Source organism: Lithobates pipiens, unplaced genomic scaffold (assembly GCF_037356315.1).
Source record: "Lithobates pipiens isolate NorthernLeopardFrog02 unplaced genomic scaffold, aLitPip1_a1.2 Scaffold_16, whole genome shotgun sequence".
Taxonomy (NCBI): domain Eukaryota; kingdom Metazoa; phylum Chordata; class Amphibia; order Anura; family Ranidae; genus Lithobates; species Lithobates pipiens.
The window spans coordinates 147,863,725-147,886,429 of NW_027507748.1; positions in this window are offsets into that span (position 1 = coordinate 147,863,725).

The following is a 22,705-nucleotide window of genomic DNA, read 5'->3' on the forward strand; positions in this document are numbered from 1 at the left end:
GCTCCATGTGATTGGAGCAGAGATCAGTGTTCACTAAAAGAAAGCCCAGCCCCCAACAGTTAGTAACACGCCCCTAGGAACACTTAACCCCAACAATGCCACCCACTGGTTAACCCCTTCACTGCCAGTGTCATTTACACAGGAATCACTGCATTTGTATAGCAGTGATTGCTGTATAAATGACAATGGTCCCAAAAATGTGTCAAAAATGTCCGATGTGTCCGCCATAATGTCGCAGTCACAATAAAAATCGCTGATCGCCGCCATTACTAGTAAAAAAAAATTATTAATAAAAATGCCATAAAACTATCCCCTATTTTGTAAACGCTATAACTTTCGCGCAAATCAATCAATAATCGCTTATTGCGATTTTTTTACCAAAAATATGTAGAAAAATACGTATCGGCCTAAACTGAGGGAAAAAAATATTTTTATATATATTTTTGGATGATATTTATTATAACAAAAAGTAAAAATAATGCGTTTTTTTCAAAATTGTTGCTCTATTTTTGTTTATAGCGCAAAAAATAAAAACCGCAGGGGTGATCAAATACCACCAAAAGAAAGCTCAATTCGCTCCCAGCCCTAGGCCGGCCCATTCAGATAATTTGAATATCCTACTTTCTATAACTCATCAGTACGCCACACGGCTGGACTTAGCTGGTTGTGGGACGATCCTCCCTGGCAGGTATAAGTGAGTCTCTTACAGTATAGTCCTGGTGACTCAACTGGCAACAGAAGGTTACTAGGACAACAGTCAGATGGTTCCCCCCAGAGTGGTGCACAGTTAGCCATGATATATAGCCATAACCACTTACGTATTTTACTGAGTGCACGACTCGGGGATTTGATATTTGCTATTTGATAGTTGATGATGCTGTTATTACACCAAACTGTATCCATTTCCTGACTCTATTCTTATTATAATCATTGTCATTTTTCTTTGGACTGTGAAACTGTTTTATTTTGAAAAATAAATAAAGGAATTACAAAAAAAAAAAGAAAGCTCAATTTGTGGGAAAAAAGGACGTCAATTTTGTTTGGGAGCCACGTCGCATGACCGTGCAATTGTCAGTTAAAGCGAGGCAGTGCCGAATCGCAAAAAGTGGTCTGGTCTTTGGCCAGCAAAATGGTCTGGGGCTGAAGTGGTTAAATATGCCTGGATTCACAACCCCTAAAGACTGGGGTAAAAACAAATGTTATTTGTCTATTTTCTCTGTTGGGTAAATGTTTTTCACTGACTTAGAACGGAAAATATCACATTTGACCACTAAGTGGCGCTAAGTATAATAGAATTTCTCTTTGATACTTAGCACCATCTAGTTGTCAATTGCAATGTTTTATATTTTAAATCAATGAAAAACATTCAAGCTGTACAGGAAATAGACTAATAACCCATTCACACAGAATGAATGTACATGCACTTTCGCAGATTTTATAAATATACCGTATACAGTCCTCATCATCTTAGGGAGGTGTATGTTTTCTCTAGTACATAATATTTATAATATACAGATGGATACATTTTATTGTGATGTAAATAATTATAAAAAACGTGTTTACTTAGTAAAGAAGAATGTGCCTGTATTCATCTTGCAGGCTTACAATATAAAATAGGTTTATCTCTGCATTCCTGTGCCAGTGGGTGGATACAAGCAGTGTTCATCTCTCTCTGGACAGTTCATATCTGAGAATTGTGACTTCCAATCAATGCCTTTTATACCCAAGCTTTGTGTGTCATCACAATAGTTGCTTTTGAGGAAATTATATGAGCAATCACAGTTGCCTATTATCTAGGGATAATAGGGACACTGAGATGTGTCTTTAAATAATTGGCTTTCAATTGCTGTATGCTCCAAAATAAGCCTAATTTAATTTTTTTCAGCAATAGTTATTGTGAATACAAACCTGTAGATGCATTTTATATCATTATTTACAATGAAAAGCAGGCACCTCTGGCTACCCGCACGCTGTATTTGAACCCCATTTAATGCACTTTCAGCAGTGCAAGAATTGAGGAACTCACTCCTGCTCTTTCCAACCTTGCCACCCATAGTGTAAGAAAAGAAAATCGATTAATCGATGGCAGGGGTCTCAAACTGGTGGCCCTCCAGCTGTTGCGAAACTACAAGTCCCATGATGCATTGCAAGGCTGACAGTTACAAGCATGACTCTCATAGGCACAGGCATGATGGGACTTGTAGTTTCACAACAGCTGGAGGGCTGCCAGTTTGAGACCCCTGATCTATGGGCTGCCTAAAATTGTTTCGGGATGATGCATTCATCGATGTATCAAGCATCTGACGAGCTGCCTTGCATTGTGGTGCCATTCATTTTGAATAACACTGCAACGCCCTGTACTGAAGCAGCCATATTGTGCACTATGGTGTACTGCATTGTTAAAAAGGGTCATATGCGTTGTTTTTATTTTTTATTTTTTTTGTTCTTTTCAGTATAGAAGCATCAGAGGACTGTAACCTGGGTTAATGTGGATAATTTAAACCCTTCCTGTAGCAACAAAAATAGGCAAATTGCCTTGTTCTTAGATTATTGACTTTGTTGGGCAAAACAGCTCAACCCTGCTGGTGTGAATAGGCCTAGAGAGAAATTAAGATGCCCAATGAAAATATTGTAGCAGTGGCAATAATTAACCCTGAATTGTATCAACTTTTATTTTTCTATGCTACTTTTGTAAATGTTGGAGGCATCAACTATGTAAACAAATCCTACGGTTACTTGGACCTTGTCCTTAACCACTTGCTTACTGGGCACTTAAACCCCCCTCAGTCCCAGACCAATTTTCAGCTTTCAGCGCTGATGCACTTTGAGTGACAATTACGCGGTCATACAACACTGTACCCAAATGAATTTTTTATCATTTTTTTCCCACAAATAGAGCTTTCTTTTGGTGGTATTTAGTTACAGCTCGGAGTTTTATTTTTTGCTAAACAAACAAAAAAAGATGCAAAAAAAAAAAAAAAAAAAATCATGTTTTAATAGTTTGTTATAAAATTTTGCAAACGGGTCATTTTTCTCCTTCATTGAAGTGCGCTGATTAGGCGGCACTGATGGGCTGCATTGGTGGGCACTGATGGGCTGCATTGGTGGGCACTGATGGGCTGCATTGGTGGGCACTGATAGGCTGCACTGGTGGGCACTGATAGGCATAGTTAAGGCGGCACTAATAGGCACAGATAAGGCGGCACCGATGGGCACAGATAAGGCGGCACTGATGGGCAAAGATGGGCACAGATAAGATGGCACGGATGGGTGGCACGGATAAGTGGCACGGATGGGTGGCACGGATGGGCACTGATAGGTACCACAGATAGATGGGACTGATGGGCACTGATAGGTGGCACTGATAGGTGGCTCTGATAGGTGGCACTGCTGGGCACTGATGGGCGGCACTGCTGGGCACTGATGGGCGGCACTGCTGGGCACTGATGGGCGGCACTGGGGTGCAGCACCTGAGGCAGATTTTGGGTGGCACTGTGGGTGGCACTGCTGGGTGGCACTGTGGGTGGCACTGTGGGCACTGCTGGGTGGCACTGTGGGCACTGCTGGGTGGCACTGTGGGCACTATGGGCACTGCTGGGTGGCACTGACAGGGGGGCACTTACTTTATTTCAGGATGGCACTGCGGGTGGCAGGTGGGCACTGGCAGGGGGCAGGTGTCCTTTTAAATTGCTGGCCGTGATCGGGACTGATGTCCCGAACACGGCCGCCGGCGATCGGCTTTTTTTTTTTCTCCTCGCGCTGTCAGCGCGAGGAGGAATACTAGCCGATTACCGGCTCCGTTTTATCACATGATCAGCTGTCATTGGCTGACAGCTGATCACGTGATAAGGGGTCGGGATCGACCCCTTACACGGATCGGTGATCAGGCGAGTCTCACGGACTCGCCGATCACAGAGCGCGCCGCGCGCGCCCCTCAGGGGGCGCGCAGGCCGCTCGTAACCGGGACTACGTCAATAGACGTAGTCCCGAAAATGTGGGTCCGCGCTATTGCCGTCATTTTGCAATAGCGCGGATCCCAAGTGGTTAAAGTAGATCTAAAAGAAATCACTAAAATATCATGTAAGCTTTATCATATTAAGACAACTTAGACATGTTACGTATGCCCAAAAAAAGTCACCATATTACATAGCATATACATAAAAACCCTGTCCCTCTCTCCCACGGCCCTTCACTTGCAGCTTTTATTGGCAAATCAAACAACTCCTGGCTGTCAAAATGACAGCCAGGACTTGCTCTGTAAAAAGACTATAACACTCTATAAAACTGAAGCCACTACTACGGAAACAATGTTTGTAAAGACAGTTCAGGAGCTCAATTGGCAAAAACAATGTAATATTGTAACTTGTATTTCCTTTGTTTCATTCATATGCATATCCAAGGGGTGACCTTTGATCCACATATGATGTTAGTAATGTCATGTGCAAAAATTAAATAAAGCTTTTATTTAATTTGTAAATAACTTTGCGACACTTTGTACCATAATCATAATTTTAGTGTCATTATAAACAGGGCAAATTATAGAATACAATGTATAGATTTATAGATAATGTGTATATATATATATATATATATATATTGTGTGTATATATATATATCTATACACAATGTATATATTATTATATATATATATATATATATATATATAAAAAATATATATACAATGTATAGATATAGATAGACCCCCATCAAATCATTCTCTGCAGCTATTACCTTTTGTACCACCACCCCCTCCCTTTAGAATGTAAGCTTTATGAGCAGGGCCCTTGTGTACCTTTTATATTGTACTGTAATTGTGTTTCCCCCCCTTATACATTGTAAAGCACTGCGTAAACTGTTGGGGCTATATAAATCGTGTATAATAATAATAATAATAATTTTATCTATGGTAAGGGCCCTTTCACATGTGCAGATCGTTCAGATCCGCCTGTCAGTTTTTTCAGCGCACCTGAACGGTCGCTCCATACATTTCTATGGAGCAATGGATGTGACATGTCCACTGGCATCCGATCCGCCCCGATCTGATCCACTCTGCAAAATCCAGACGGATAGAAAGCCTATTTTCCATCCATCTGGCAGATCGGATGAAAACAGACAGGTGGTCCATAATCATCCGATCCCCCCATAGAGGAGAATGGAGATCTGACAGGTCCGTCCCTGCACAGTGTGCAGAGGCAGACTTGTCATCCGCCGGCTCAGCAGGGATCAACGGAGCAATCACTGCTGAGCAAGAGGATGGCTGAATATGGATCAGCACATGTGAAAGGGGCCTAACACAAATTTTTTTACTGACATGGAGGAAAATAGAAAAAAGGTGTGTGTCTTTAGTTGCTTATAGTGGGCAACTGCTGTGAAAATGTACCTGTCATTCCTGTGAACCTCACGGCTCTCTCTACACCAAGCGTTCCGCCCCCAGGGTGCCCAGCCATGTTATTTGCATTCATTCTCATGTACACAGCACCTTCTACTGTGTTTTGCAGTGCCCTGCATTGCTAGACAGCACCTGATTGTTGGACCACCTGATTTCCCTCCCCCAATCCTCCCAGCACCCTCCACAGTGCAAATAAAATCCAGCTCAAACAGGTACTCCCTGATTGATGAAAACTATTCTGCTGGGCTGGCTGTATAGGTTTGTGTCTAGGAAGAAAGGGACGCTTAGCAACAGCAGTGGCGTCACTGGGGTTGGTGTCGCCTAGTGCAGTAAAACATGGTGTCACCCCCCCCCATAAGAGTGAAAGAGAGAGGGAGATGGGAGAGAGTTGGTAGGGGGAATGGGGCTTGAGAGAGAGGGGGTGAGAGAGAAGGGGGGGTGAGAGAGAAGTGGGGGGTGAGAGAGAGTGGGGAATGAGAGAGAAGTGGGGGGTGAGAGAGAAGTGGGGGCTGAGAGAGAAGTGGGGGCTGAGAGAGAAGTGGGGGGGGTGAGAGAGAGAGTGGGGAATGAGAGAGAGAGGGGGGCTGAGAGAGAGAGTGGGGAATGAGAGAGGGGGGGTGATAGAGAAGTGGGGAGTGAGAGAGAGTGTGGGGATTGAGAGAGAGGAGGGTGAGAGAGAAGTGGGGGGGGGTGAGAGAGAGTGTGGGGATTGAGAGAGAGAGGGTGTGAGAGAAAAGTGGGGTGAGAGAGAGGGGGTGAGAGAGAACTGGTGGGTGAGAGAGAGGGGGTGAGAGAGAAGTGGGGGAGTGAGAGAGGGGAAATGAGAGAACAGGGGTGAGAGAGAAGTAGGGGTGAGAAAGAAGTGGGGGGTGAGAGAGAAGTGGAGGTGAGAAAGAAGTGGGGGGTGAGAGAGAAGTAGGGGTGAGAAAGAAGTGGGGGGTGAGAGAGAAGTGGAGGTGAGAAAGAAGTGGGGGGTGAGAGAGAAGTGGGGGTGAGAGAGAGAATGGTGAATGAGAGAGAAGTGGGGGTGAGAGAGAAAATGGTGAATGAGAGAGAGGGGGTGAGAGAGAGAGAGTGGGGAATGAGAGAGAGAGGGTGAGAGAGAAGTGGGGGGTGAGAGAGGGGGAATGAGAGAAATGGGGAGTGAGAAAGAAGTGGGGGGTGAGAGAGAGAATGGGGAATGAGAGAGAGAGGGGGTGAGAGAGAAGTGGGTGATGAGAGCGAGAGTGGGGATAGAGAGAGGGTGTGAGAGAGAAGTAAGGGATGAGAGAGAGAGGGTGTGAGAGAGAAGTGGAGGATGAGAGAGAGGGAGAGTGGGGAATGAGAGAGGTGGTGGGGTGAGAGAGGGGGAATGAGAGAGAGAGAGGGGTTGAGGGAGAAGGGGGTGATGAGAGCGAGAGTGGCGATAGAGAGAGGGTGTGAGAGAGAAGTAAGGGATGAGAGGGAGAGGGTGTGAGAGAGAAGTGGAGGATGAGAGAGAGGGAGAGTGGGGAATGAGAGAGGTGGTGGGGTGAGAGAGGGGGAATGAGAGAGAGAGTGGTTGAGGGAAAAGGGGGTGAAAGAAAGCAGTGGAGGGTGGAGAGAGAGAGAGAGAGGCTTCTCTCACAATCTGTGATCATACTCTATAAATGCATACTGTACAGCCTGAACATTCTCATTTTACACATATCCTTGCCACACTCCTTTTATATTCACTTTCCTTCACTTCTGCCCACCATTGTTTTCTTTACTGCCCATTATAGGGAGAAGCCTAGGTGACGCTTTCCCGGCTCTATTTAACCTGTGCGACAGATGGGACAAGATGATGTGGGTGACGGAATTCGTAGTGGGGCAGCACCTGAATTCAATGTCCCTCTGTCCCTCATTCCTCCTCATTTGTCCCTCATTTTGGTCTGATCTATATAGATATATGTAAAATACACTTTTTATCTTTCAAAAAGTGTTTCCCAGTTCTAAACATTTAATCTAAATTCTAAATTGCTGTATTTGTACATTTTAAAAGCCAATATACAGGAATAGTAATGGTAAAAAAAAAAAAAAACCCTTGAGGATTTAATTAACCTTTTGTTTTTGGTTAATTCTCCTTTAAGAGGGTGTGCCAGGGGGGCGTGTCCTATGCCTACATATGTTTGCTAGTAGGTGTCCCTCATTCCCATCTCAAAGCGTTGGGAGGTATGCTGATCTGAGGTTTGAAGCATGTGGATTGGGGATAATCTAAAGGTGTAAGCTGCACATGTGCAGTTCAGTGTACATTCTGCAGGTAAATTGTAAGCAGTCAGGTGCACATACCTCCCAACTTTTTGAGATGGGAATGAGGGACACCTATCAGCAAAAGTATGCAGGTATAGGACACACCTCCTGCCATGCCCCCTTAAAGGAGAATTGTACGGAAAAAAACAAGGTTGATTAAACCCACGAGTGCTTTTTTATCACTGCTATTCCTTTATATTGGCTTTTGGAATTTACAAATGCAGCAATTTAGAATTCAGATGAAAGGTTTAACACTGGAAAAAACATTTGTGGATAGATAAAAAGTGCATTTTATTTCCATCTATATAGATCAGACCAAAATGAGGGATAAACGGGGAGGAATGAGGGACAGAGGGACATTGCTCCAAATCAGGGACAATCCCTGGAAATCAGGGAACAGTTGGGAGCTGAGTTGGGTAAAGTAGGTGTATTTTATTGCAGAAGAGGCTTTGCGCGTCACTTCGGCGATAACGAGCCTGCCTGTTGGTATTTTCTTCAGCTGTGGTTGTACTTTAACCCTTGCAGTGCAGGGGGTCCCCTACTGCAAGAGTAGATTCTGTCTCATTCCTGGAGCTGGGCTTTAAAGATGCCGAAGATACTGTATGTCTCTGCCTATAACAATCTACGCATCCTATAAGATCCTGCAGTTTTGTTTTGACGTTTATTATTATTTTAATTGATGTAACAGTATAAAGGATCTTGGAAATAAGTCAAATATTATAGATTAGTATAGCTGCTTGAATAAAAATGCTGCTCATCTGAATCTCTCTTGCAGAAAAGAATAACTACAAATAATGATGATCTGATCTATATGTGTATGTGTGTATATATATATATATATATATGTGTGTGTGTGTGTGTAAATGGAGGATGAAATAATGAGTGCATATGTGCAGGTATACCATAGATGGCATCCATGTGGATGTACAGGCTTGTGTGCCCATGTGCTTGTTCTCCCTGGGGAAGCGTAGGATGTGTAGTATAGTATGGAGCTTTGTGATCTCCCCCTCCTCCTCCAGCCTCTGTCCCTGTGTGTTAGTGACTCAGTATTGCGCTGACTCACAGGTGGGGGAATGGGAAGCAGTAACCTTGCTACACACAGTGCTGCTCCACTCACACAAGCCTTCCCAGCAGCAGCCCACCTCCAATCCACCCATGGAAATGCTCCCACATCACCTAATCTCCATCATTGATAAAGGTCTCACTCGGAGAGGCTGGCTACCCACACTGCCTCCTCCGCAGCCTGCTCTTTGTAATAAGACATGTGGCAGGAGCCCCCACACTTCATTCTCAAGGTCATCACAATGATCAATAGGCCCTCTCTTCCTGATAGACATACACACTCCCTGGAGATCAAGCACCCTTTATTAGGAGGTTTGATGGAGCCTTTGGAACATAGTGATATGACAGTGACACGTGCTGGCCTTTCCACCCACGTCCCTTCTTCCAATAAATACACCTAGGTCTACATCCCCCCCCCCCCCCCGTGCTTACCCACTGATCCATCAGATGGAGCCGGCGAATGATTGTTATTTTCTCTCCTGTGGTACTTCTAACTCACAATGATTTTTAACCACGTCCGCCAAATCCGAAAACTTCATTTACAACGGCTTGTTTGCTTTGTATGTGGGTGTTTCAATATCGTTCGTACGAGTCTTATTCTTTTCTGTTTTGCAAGCAAAGCCATTATCGAGGCTCCCGACTCCCAAGTACTAACACAGGCCAATATTTTCAGTAAACATGTTAATTTTTAACTATCACTTCTTTGATTTTGCTAATTGCCTTCCAAAATGCTGCTTTTTTTAAACTCAGTCTGCTGGTATGCTGGAAATGAAGCAGATGTTCTGTAACCCATAGCACATAATAAGTATTTTAACCTAGGCATGATATTTTAATACCTCGATAATAACTTATAACTTAAATGTTGTATGATAAGGGTTAAACAAAATGTTCTGATCTTTCTATACCTTGTTGAACGGAAAAAAAACTGACAGCTCCGGATGGAGCCGCTGTACTAATCATCTGACGTTAGTGCAGCAATCTCCCCCACTGAGCTGTTGTGTTCTGACAGGGGGACGGCTCCTCTGCCAGAACATGATCAGCATTCCCCCTGCCAACCAGTCGGTGGTTTTTATTGAACCGGTGTTCTATTGAGAAATGCCCTCCATCACAAAAATGCCTCCGATGGGTCTACGCATGCGCAGTATGCAACGTCACTCCAGCTGATATTTTGACATCAACGTGGAGCATGCACAGATCATCGGAGGCAGTATCCGACAATCTGCTAATTGCAGAGGGAGAATGTAATTGTCAGATTCTGCCTCGCTATTGAGGGCGGGTTGTGGGTGTGTTGAAGGGCGGGTTTTGTATGTATTTTAACCCGCCCTTAAACGCAGCCAAAACCTGCAATTCATGACACGCAAGCTGCCGTGCAACAGACAGAAAACATGCTGTTCAATACAGCCAAAACCCACCCTGCAACAGTGAGGCAGAACCTGACAATTTCGTTCTCTTTCAGGGCTTAGCAGATCGGATACAGCCTAGGAGGATCTGCGCATGCGTTGTGCAGACGTCACACCAGCTGATCAACATATCAACTGGAGTGACGTTGCGTGCTGCGCATGCGCAGACTCATCGGGGTATTTTCCGACAGAGGGCATTTCTCGATAGAACATCAGCCGATGTCTCCTGACATTCGGCCCATGTGTATGGGGCTTAAAACCGTACACCCTCCCTATCCCCCCCCCCCCCCCCCCCCCGTCCCGTTCTACTTACCTCCATGGTATTAGTAGCCACACAGCTGGTGTATCATCCTGGGGATTTGAAATCCCCGCTCTTCTCCCTCTTCTTTCTGCAGGTCTTCTGGGACAGATCAGAGAAATTCTGATGGGTCAGAACTGGAGTAGAGCATTACTCATATCTGCCCGGAAACACTGCAGAAAGGGAGAAGAGCGGGGATTCCAAATCCCCAGACCGCTACACCGGCTGTGTGGGCACTGACAGCTCACACTCAAGGAGGTAAGTACAGTGGGGACCCAGGAGGGTGTACAGTGTTCAACCTTTTGCTTTTTCTGAAAAGGTGAATTAACCCTTTAATGCATTGCAATGTTGTTTTGTGCGTTTTTTTTTGCAGACTACAGTTTTACATGCAATACGTAATTACCAGTTTTTTTTCCTCATAATGCATGTAAAAAAAGTGTACAATAGTGCCACGACATTTAACAAACCAAACTGCACCAAAGTGTGAAGATTATTAATATTATAATACAGGATTATAAGTATTTTTATAGCGCCAACGGTTTGCAGAGCACAAAATAAAAGGGAGACAGAACAGTTACAATACAGTTTGATACAAGAAGATTAGGAGGAGCTAACAATGTAAAAGGGAGGAGCAACTGGTACAAAGGGTAATAACTGACAGAGAGCTGACAGAGAGTTTAGAAATTTTAAGTGGAGGTCGGGTAGGCTTCCCTAAAGAGGTGAGTTTTCAGGAATCGACTCCATGCACACTGTGTTTAGCTCCGATACATGAGACTCAAACGTTTAGGTGCAGGCAGAAGCCACAGGTGAACAATCCAGGGAGGCCCAGAGCGTAGAGGATGAAAGTAACATAGCGCAGGGCCGGCATGACAGTGTGGAAAGGGGAGACAACAGAGGGTTAATTGCAGGAGTTGTGAGAAGTGAGGGGAATTACCTGATGGGGGGGGGGGGGTTATATCATGGTGGGGTCTAGGTGATTTAATCAGTGGAGGGCAACGGATGCAAGAAGGGGCTTACTCTGCTGCTGGCCGAGTGGTGCTATGGCGGCCATGGAGTGGAGCCTTTCCCAGCTATGGTCGAGTGCCGTTACCAGGGGTACTGAATGGCTGCATGTCCAGGCCTCCAGGACAGCGGCAGGGGGGAGGGATCTCCCAAGTACTCTGAGGTCTCGGCCTCCGGAGCGCTTCTCGCCAGGATCCTTTTGATTTACAGGCTACTGGAGCCGCACCACTGGTGCAGGCTCAGCTGCTGCCCCCTCAGTGGCAGGCTCACCGCCTAACACTTTCGGGTCAGACACAATGTTGCAGGACTTGCTGGGGGTTTGCGGGATTCGGTTCAGCGGTTTGCAGTGGTAAAAGGTGTCCAAGCCCCGCCAGTGTCAGCGTGGGTTCCGCCAGGCAGTGGATCGGTTGAGGGTGGCCCAGGGTCTGAGTCCAAAGGGGTGGTGCACCCCCTGTCACGGTGCTCACCCATTCCTCGGCGGGGTTAATTGTACCGACCCCAGCCTCAGTGTCTGTAGGTTCAATGTCAAGGGAGAAGGCCAGATCGACACAGAATGTCGCAGGAAAATCTGATTGTGTTTGAATTGCTGAAGCGCCAATATGAGAGGTTTACATCTGCTTTGAGGGGCCGTTGGGGGCGCATTTGAAGCCTGAAGTCCGGGAAAAGATTCGCAAGGGTGAGTATGTGGAAATCTCTTTATTACCCCTGGAGAAATTTAATTTGGATAGGCTAAAGCAGGATGAGGAGAAGCAACGGTACAGATTGATTCTGCATTCCTTTCACCAAGCATCATTGGGGAAAAGAATCTGGAACATTGTTCAGCGCTCTTCTGTTACATGGACGCCATCAGTGAGGCACACAGGGTCTATGGGGGACCTGCATGGCTACTGTATGATGAGCAGTTTCGGCAGCAAAGAGACATCCGTCCGTCCCTGCGCTGGGACTCTGGATGCGACTGGCGTGAGCCCCGAACCAGTTTTTACCAGGAAGAGCCGGTGGTACTGCTGCCCCTGGACAACCAGCCACCAAGAAGTGGGGTTTCTGCTGGCAGTACAACGAGGAATCATGTAAGTTTGGAGGAGATTGCCACTTTAAACATGAATGCTCTGGCTGCGGAGGTTCGCACCCCATGTACTGCTGTTTCAAAAAAGATAAGGGCCGTGCCGGAGGGTTTGCTAACAAGAGGGACGACGCCAGTGAGGGGGGAAAGGATGTAACCTTTCCTAAATAGATATCCTGACCAGGATGCTGCTCGGCTGTTGTGTGTGGGATTCTCAGAGGGTTTTCGGATCCCATGTTCATTGGCTACTGTCCCGCCTATGGCACGGAATTTGCGCTCAGCCTTGCAGCATCCTGGGGTGATTTCTGTAAAACTGGGGATGGAAGTGGCCCTGAGTCGCACGGTTGGGACTTTCCCGGTGAAGCCTTTGCCAGGAGCCTAATAAGTTTTGCCTAATTCACCACCTTTCTTTCCCGAAGGATGGGTGAGTCAATGACGCAATAGATTCGGAGGCGTTTATGGTGTCTTACACTTCCTTTGATGCAGCTGTTGGCTGAGTTTGCCGCTATGGGGCAGGGGGCCTCATGGCTAAATCTGACATTGAATCTGCGTTTCGCTTGCTTCCGGTCATCCGGACAGCTTCCGCCTGCTTGATTACTACTGGCTGCTCCATTTCCTGTGCTTTGTTCTAGACGTTCAGCTCCTTTGCCGAATGAGTTGTTTGGGATGGGGGGGTCGGGGCTGAATTCCATCTTTAATTATTTGGACAATTTCCTTTGCGTGGGGCCGCCATCCTCTAACAGGTGCGCAGTTCTCCTATCGACGCTGCAGCAAATCGTGGGTCGATTTGGGATCCCCTTGGCCGTGGATAAAATGGAGGGCCTGACTACCACTATTTTTCCTGGCCATTGTTCACCTGTGCCATGGAATGTTGCCTGCTGGAGGATAAGCTGATGGCCCTCAAGATGGAGATTTGTGGGATCTTGGGACTCCACAAGATTCAACTTCGAAAGCTACAATCTTTGTTAGGTAAGTTGAATTTTGCATGTTGCATTATTCCCATGGGCAGGGTGTTTTGCAGACGGCTGTCGGCTGCCACCGCTGGAGTATGATCTTCCACTCATTTTATCTCACCTTGAGGGTGTGGCACACATTTTTGGAAACCTATAATGGGAGGTCAGTTTGGGTCTGGTGAGCAACTTTGACTTGGAACTGTTTACGGACGAGGCCGGTTTCACAGGTTACGGGGCCTTTTACCAGGGTGACTGGAGTGTGTGGGCCTTGGCTGCGTTTGTGGGCCTTTTCAGTAACTTGGTGCTCCGGGAGCTTTTTCCAGTGGTGCTGGCTATGGAAATATGGAGTGAGTCATTTCGGGATTGAAAGTACGGCTTAATTGTGACAATCTGGGAGTGGTTCAAGTCATTAACCACATCTCGGCGTCATCACAACCTGTGGTACAGCTTCTTTGACACGTGGTTCTGCATTGCCTTCAGTTAAATATTTTTCTGTATGCTGTACACCTCCCTGGGGTCGACAATACTTTGGCTGACTCCTTGTCTTGATTTCAGTGGGACAGGTTCTGAGAGCTGGCACTGGCAGCCGAGCAGTGGGGGGTCCCTTGTCCCAAATGGCTGTGGAAGATTGCCTTGGAGTAGAAAGGCTGCTATGGCCATTTGTACTCTATTCCATGTGTGGTCTCATTAATTATAGGTAACGATAAAGGGTTGGGTTGAGTATGAGTATGATCGGGCAGACATTTAGTAGGTTGGGGACATCTGGCCTACACTGGTCAAGACTTGCTGCCAGCAGCTTGTAAATGTCTATGACAGGCTGACAGCTGCTGCAAGTGCACTAAGTGGAACTAACTTAGGGAAGTATGTACCCAGGGACGAATGTAGGGAAAGCAAGCAATCTGCGCTACAGGCATTCATCCCTGGGCTTATAATGTCCTAAATGCTAGCAGTGCTTGGTCTGCTGTCCAGCTGCAGCAGCTGTCAGCCTCTCATAGACTTTTACAGGCTGCAGGCTTAATGGTAAATTTTGGCTAAATGCCCAGTGTGCATGGGGCCCAAAAGCAGACAGAGTAGAAGATTGCCAGACAGATTGGAGTAGGGAGTTCCAGAGGATAGGAGAGGCTCTGCAGAAATCCTGGAAGCAAGCATGAAAGAAGAAGGCAAGGGAGTTAAAGTCAGTTCACACTAGATACTTTCCAGTGTAATTGCCATGTGGTCCTAGTTCACACCAGTGTGGTCAGTACTTCAAGTGCTTTCAACAAAAGTACAACCTAGTGCATTTTTATCGTCTGTGAACACATAGAAACGCTTGTAAGTGCAACAGAGCACACATAAACACAGATAAAGCCTTTTCAAGTGTGAAAGCGGGGGGGGGGGAGGGGAACTCATTGCAAATGCATTAAAAATGCTTTAAAAACAAGGTAAAAAAGTGTGTTTTAGCATGCAAAATAACACCCGGACTGCTGGAATTATGCTGGGAACAATACAGAGTAGGAGATCTTGGGAGGTGCAGAATGGATGATTTGAGTAATATTTCAAGATGATGAGAATAGTTCAGTTCTGAAGAATGTTACTTTACTCATTATGCACTTTAAACGTGCTAAAAAGCAAAAGTAAAAAAAATTGCAATTAGCGATTATTGATTGGTTTGCGCAAAAGTTATAGCGTTTACAAAATAGGGGATAGTTTTATGTCATTTTTATTAATAATTTTTTGTGATAGACCTAGCTGGGACCAAGGCTTTTTGAGAGGACTGAATGCGAGCCTCTTGCCGACAGATCATGGGCCCTGGATTTTAAGGGGCACAGGGTGAATGAGAACCCCACTATAATCTGTGCTAGTCAGATTCAATGCTGTATATATGTATATATAAAATGTGTGTTGCCTCATGCTGTTAGGACACAAACTGTTAGATGCTAATGTCATGAACTCCAGCAACCTGTCTGTTGTGTAAATGAGTCTAGTCTGAGTATTGAGTATTCACACATTGTTGTTTGTGCTAATTAACCCTGTGTTTATGTTTATGGTAATGTTTATTGAATTGTTAGTGAGCTAGGAGCCGAAAAGTCTTATCCCTCAGTCAACTAGTCTGAGTGTTGATTTAGATAATTAGCTCGTGCTAATTAGGTTAGGTTTTAGTCTTCTATTGTATTATAAATACTTAGCATTTTGGTTCTAATAAATTAGTCCATGTTAGCACTAAGCAAGTCTCATCTTGTTTTGTGCTTGTGAGCGGTTGGAATATCTGATATCTATATTCAGACTTAGGAAGCGGTATACTGATGGAAGCACTCAATCGGAGTGTGGGATCGGTTCCATCACATTGTTGGCAAGCAGTGGGACACTTCCTGCAGTCTGGAACATCCAAACCTTCACCTGGATCCAAGTTCGGATAGCAGGAGAGGAGGAGAGGTACAGATACCAGCCGCCATTGGAAAAGTAATTCAGAAGGAGGTTGCGAGAGATGCAGCTACAGCACAGAGGACCAGTATCATAGCAGGTCCTGCTGGGATGGTTGGATTCTATTCACTGCAGACTCTGGAAGGAAGCGCTAGCCCATGAGCAGCACCACCAGGGAAAAGTTCTTCCCTCCAACCAGGAAAGGTACTGGTCGCAGTATGGATTGCGGCTGCTGTTTTTAGGAGAAAAACCACACAAGGAGCAGACAGCTGAATTAAGCAGTCTGGTCTGGGCAGAGATGAAGCTGGATGAGAGTTACAGAGTCCTCCGGTGGCATGTATCCCAAGCATATCCCTGGATAGCGGATGACAGCCCAACGGAAGGCTTTGGCTACGGCGGCCTGGGACTGTTGTATGTGAAGCTGACAGGGAACTCTAACTTTGGGAGTGATTTGGAGTGGCGGTTGGATGAAATCATGGAATACAGAAAAGAGATAATGAATGTCTCGGAAGTGTACTGGGCACTGGAAGATTTCGAGTTTCTGGCCGATCAGGAATGGGAGCTGGAGATCGCCTACAGACGGCTGCTAGACTCTTCTCAGTGCCAGGGCTGGGCTCCCTTTGCCTGGGACTATAAGGAAATACCAGTGGACAACTCTGAAATCCTGGCTGAAGAGTCGGCAATGTGGCAGAGTAACAGTGTGCTTTGCCAACCTGCCCCTGCTGCTATGGACGCGGAGGTCTTATGGCAGATGCAGCAAGTGCTGACTGACGTTGATGATCCTGTTTCTGCATGGGATGATCTTGGATGGACGAATGTGCCTGTCCAGCAGCATGCCGGAGAACCGGCAGTGGAAAATCTGGAGATTGCCATCCGCAAAGCTGAAGTGCTGACAACAGGGCAGAGCTCTGCTAACCTCTGCTCAGCACCGATAGCATCTTCTGGGTTCCACGGACAGGAGATGGTGAAACTCTATCCCCAGACACCAGTTGCAGAAACAGGGGATTTCATAGACTTTTCTGCTGAGGAAGAAGAACCGAATGAGCCTCCAGCAGAAGAGCTGGTATTAGGGCCAAACTTTACTGTGCTCTGCCAAGCACCAACAGCAGTATCTCTGGAAATACAAGGAACTTCCCCAGCTGAAGCACTGGTCACTGGACACTGCCCCACATCTGTGGAAGTTCCGGAGGTTCAGGGTGACAAGGTGGTGGTCACTTCCCAGCAGCAGATCAGGATTCAGGGGGAGGAGGGAGAGGATGTGTTCGTCGTCCCTCCCTAACAGTTGGCCAGGGTGGAGGAAGCAGTCTTTCCTCTCCAGCAAAGATCTGTGCACCTGGAAGACAGTGATAGAGAAATGTCATCCCAGCAGCCAGATGAGGGAACGGAAAAGGAATCAGCCGGCTCACCTTCCCCATGGCAGTTACACCATTTGGGAGTGGAGGAAGCCAGCCTCCTGCCACAACAGTTAACCGGAGCGGTGGATGTGGAGTCTCCAGCAGAAGTACTGGCAACAGGTCAGAGTGCTACCAACCTCTGCCCAGCACCGGCAACTGTGGAGTTACAAGTGACTCCTCCAGCTGAAGTGCTGGCTACCGGACAGAGGGTCCAAGACCTCTGCCCCACGCCTGCAGTAGGTCTAGGGGCCCATGGTGAGAAGATGATGGTCACTCCTCAACTGTTAGCCAGAGTGGATGATGTGGGGCCCTCAGCTGAGCTACTAACCGGGCAGAATGCTACTGGCCCCTACACACAACTGCAGCTTGAGCTGATATCGGGGTATGGAACTTTGGTCTCCACTGACACAACGCCACAAAATGGTGTGGCACTGAGACAGGAGGATGTCAGCCTTGCTTTGCAAGAACTGGGGGATTTTCACCTACCCAAAGTGGATGGGACTTCAGTCCCCACTTTTATACCCCAGGGATGCTGGGCGGTCGGCCCAGATCCCCAACAGCATTACGGAGTGAGCCCAGTCATCATGTCTTCTCTCCAGCATCTGAAAGGACTCCAGGGAGAAGGGCCAGTCCAGGCCTCGTCCCAGCAGCGGCGTGTTCTCCGAGAGAGGCAGAGGTTGGCTGGGTAAGTAATGCTCTGTTTGGGACACTTTATCTGGGGTACTGTGTGGATACCAGCATTAGAGGACTGGAACCCCTGACTAACTTCGGAGTCAACCCGTCTGGGGTCTCCTCCTGTGTTAGTCTCCTGCCGAAAGGGGAGAAATGTGACAGACCTAGCTGGGACCGAGGCTTTTTGAGAGGACTGAATGCGAGCCTCTTGCAGACGGATTATGGGCCCTGGATTTTAAGGGGCACAGGGTGAATGAGAACCCCACTATAATCTGTGCTAGTCAGATTCAATGCTGTATATATAATGTGTGTTGCCTCATGCTGTTGGGACACAAACAGTTAGAAGCTAATGTCATGAACTCCAGCCACCTGTCTGTTGTGTAAATGAGTCCAGTCTGAGTATTGAGTATTCACACATTGTTGTTTGTGCTAATTAACTCTGTGTTTATGTTTATGGTAATGTTTATTGAATTGTTAGTAAGCTAGGAGCCAAAAAGTCTTATCCCTCAGTCAACTAGTCTGAGTGTTGATTTAGATAATTAGCTCATGCTAATTAGGTTAGGTTTTAGTCTTCTATTGTATTATAAATACTTGCCATTTTGGTTCTAATAAATGAGTCCATGTTAGCACTAAGCAAGTCTCATCTTGTTTTGTGCTTGTGAGCATTTGTAATATCTGATATCTATATTCAGACTTAGGAAGCTGTATACTGACGGACGTACTCAATCGGGGTGTAGGATCGGTTCCGTCACAGTTTTATAGCATTTTTATAATTTTTTTTTTTTTACTAGTAATGGCGGTGATCTGCGATTTTTATTGGGACTGCGACATTATGGCGGACACATCGGACATTTTTGACACTATTTTGGGACCATTGTCATTTATACAGCGATCGATACTATAAAAATGCATTGATTACTGTGTAAATGACACTCTCAGTGTTAGGGGGCTGGAATTTAACACACAGGACAGTGATCACTGCTCTTGATGACAGAGAGCTGTGATCTCTGTCCTGTCACTAGGCAGAACGGGGAAATGCTTTGTTTACAAAAGAATTTCCCCATTCTTCCTCTCCATGACAGAATCGTGGGCACCCGGTGGACATCGAGTCTGCAGTATCCGCGGTCATGATCACGGAGGCCGCTTCTTACAGGGGACGTACCTGTATGCCCTTTTGCCTACCAGTGCCATTCTGCCGACGTACATTGGCGTGCACTGGTTGGCAAGCGGTTAATATGTTATCTTGTCAGGGAACGTTTTTCTTACTTGCTGATGTAAGTATGCTTGTTTTTGTTTAGTTGTTTATTTTTGTGCAAATATGTTTTTAATTATGAGCTGTATGTTTGTATGACTTTTTTAATAAAAAATATAAAAACACATTTTTACTCACCTAAATGCCTGTTGCTAGGGGGTCCCTCGTAGTCTGCCTCCTTCGGCGCCTGGGCTCCTGATGTCATTTCCCTCAGCGCAGGAAGGAAGATCGCCTCACCCCCCCTCCCTCTTGTCAATCATCTGGGACACGTGACAGGTCCCAGATGATTGGCCCAAAAAAAGCCAATAATGGGCTATAGCCCGGTGTGAGCTGACATAACAGAGCTTCTCCAGGCTCTGAAAGGATCTTGATCATATTCTCGGGATCCACCCAGCTGTCTAATTGACAGCTGATTCCACCTCTCAGCATGTGGCTGAGAGCTGAAGCCAGCTGTGTCTGCCCCCTATCCAGGCTGGTGCTCCAGTGAGCACTGGAGTCAGGGCCGTTTTTTAAGGCTGCCTCATACTTGCCAACTATACTGGTTTAAATTCCCTGATCATTTGAGGTTTTAGTCCTGTGCTATGTCCCAGTATCTCAGTGTGAAGTGCTGCTACAAATGCTGCCCAGCTCTGTCCTATTGTTGTGTACAGATGACTCACCTGCAGACCCGGTGTTTACATGTAAATTACTGCCATTGATATGTAAATAGCGTCAACATGCATATGTAAATAGCGGAGGCATTGATATGTATATCATGTCCCCCTGAGGTCATATTCACAGTAATCTCTAACAACCAATCAACAAGCAGAAATCATGTGCTGTAACCTCTAGCAACTAATCAGTGAGCCGTAATGTGTGCTGTAACCTCTAGCAACCAGTCAGTGAGCGGTAATGATACACTGTAACCTCTGGCAACCAATTGCAATAGCTGCCTGATCTGATTCAGTAAACTGATTTTGAGTCTAGCTGCTAATTATTGTATGTCTCAGAGCAGGTGCAGAGCAAAACTGCATGGGGGGGGGGGGCCCAAGAAAAGTTTCCAATCAATATTAAAGGACGGCCCTGACTGGAGTGGCAGAGCGGAGAACAGTGAATTTCAGCTCTGAGCAGACCAAGAATTGATTGATCAGAGGTCATGTGATCACTCCGTTCTTGAGAGTTGGTCTGAGAGCCAACATTCGATAACTGCAGCATCACAATGGTGCTGCTGTATAGAGGCGAGTATGATCAGGACGCTCAAACTCTGAACTCCCATTGCGCTGCGCAACTCGCGCATGCGCAGTAAGGAACCGGGAAGTGAAGCCGCAACGCTTCATTTCCTGATTCCCTCAGCGAGAATGGCGGCGGCAGCAGCAGAGACCCGAGCAAACGATCGGTCTCGGCTGACGACATCGCTGGACCTGGGACAGGTGAGTGTCCATTTATTAAAAGTCAGCAGCTGTAGTATTTATACCTGCTGGCTTTTAATATTTTTTTTCCAGTGGACTCCCTCTTTAACATTTCCATAAAAATCTTAATTTTTTTCAAAGGAATTAATTAATGTCTAGATACATACAATGGCTGTCCGACCATAAAAAAAAAAAAAACACAAACAATTCCAAAGCAATTAATAATGCCCGTAGGGAAAGGGAAAAAGAACGATCAAATAGTCATACTATTCTTCATCTTATCCTTAGGGAGACGATTAATTGCTCTTGCTTTGTTTTTATATTCTACTATCAGCTGAACTTCTAGAGATGCATGCTCTGTTCTTGGAGAGCCCCTGCCGCTGGATGGTACATACCCACATACCTTTTAATAAATGGACAGTCTTAGTATCTCCTAAACATATATTGATGTCTTTTACAAAAAAATTCTTATGTATGAAATCTCTTATGTTATGTTCTGTGACTTGATGTGCACTTACCATAATACTCCTGAGGAAGCAGAAATCAATTTAGCTGCAAAACACGAGTTGAGCAGTCCCCATTTCACTTCAGAACCAGGAAGATACATGCATATTTCCTAAAAAAACGATTGTGTATATATAAAATAGTAGCTGGGCAGTGATATTTGAGGAAAGTTTACTGATGTAATATCCAACAGGACTGTCATGCACGTCCTTGTTTTTATAGTATTTGATCTTACATAGTTTTAATCTGTATACAAAAAAACTTGAATTGTATACATAATTTGTTGTAAGGCTGGATTCACAGCTATGCAGTTTTAGTGCTTTTTGCATTTTGCAGATTTGCACTACAGTCCATTTAACATGGTTTCCTATGGAACACGTTCTGTAGTGCAAATCTGCAAAATGCAAAAAGCACTAAAAATGCATAGGTGTGAATCAGGCCTTAGTGGTCCTTTTAAAAGCCAGAGTTTTTTAAGTGTCACATTAGGCCGGGTTCACACATATGCGGATTGGATGCAGGTTCCCCCGCATCCAATTTACATGACAGGAGGGTTTCACCAGTTCTCTATGGAGCCGGTTCAGACATATCCGGGGTGGCTTCGGTTCACATTTAAAAAGGGTCCGTGCGTCTTTGGTTCAGATTCAGGTGAGATTTCAGGCAAAAGTTCAGACCTGATTCGCACCTAAATCGGTGAACAGGGACGCACCAGACCCCATGCTGTGAACCGCGGCCAGCCCTAAGGTAAAACTTTTTTTTGTCATTTTGGATAGAGTAAGGGAGGGTTATAACCCATGGGTTTTTTTTTGCCATCTGTGTCCTATTGTAGAGATGTCCCATTCCTATCCCATAGCCAAAATAGGAAGCGAGAGGAAATCCCCCCAAAGTGAGAGAATCCCTGGTATTCATTAGAAATGATGTCCCCATTGGAATATTTGCTCCCTATTCCTGTTCCAATGTCAACCCATAACTTGGCATTTTATTTTACCTTCTTTTTCAATGATATGGGTAAATAGAGAGGGTCAATCTCTCTAATGGGGGAACAGACAGCAATACAAACTTACAGGTGTTCTAATCTCTCTCCACTCTACCCAAACCTCCCCCCACCCCCAAGAATGCTGTGCGAGGAACATGTAAGAAGTATAAAGTAAGTGACATCGTAATCTGGCAGCAAAAGCAGAAATACACTTTAGGTGCTGCAGCATATACACTGACCAGCCATAACTTTATGGCAGGTTAAGGGCCGGTTCACACTGCGACGTGAGGCGAGGCGACACGGCTCGCCTCGCCTCGCTCCCGCAAGTCGGCCCCATTCAGTACTATGGAACCGTTCTGAGAGGAGCGACTCGAGTCGCTCCGACTCAGAAAAAAGGTTCCTGTACTACTTCGGGGCGACTTCGGGGGCGACTTGCATTGACTTCTATGCAGAAGTCCTCTGCAAGTCGCCGCTGAGCTCCCCGCAAGTCGCGGCGAGGTAAGTCGGAGACGCCTCGCCGCGGCTCGCTGTGTGAACCGGCCCTAAGGGATTAACATTTATTACCTTGTTACAATGATATCTGAAAGTCAGGGCGATAAATTTGGCAGCAAGTAAACATGTTGTTCCTGAAGTTGATGTGTTGAAAGCAGAAAAAAATAGGCATTGCAGATTGCTGTGTGTGGGGCTGCATAGCTGCAGACCAGTCAG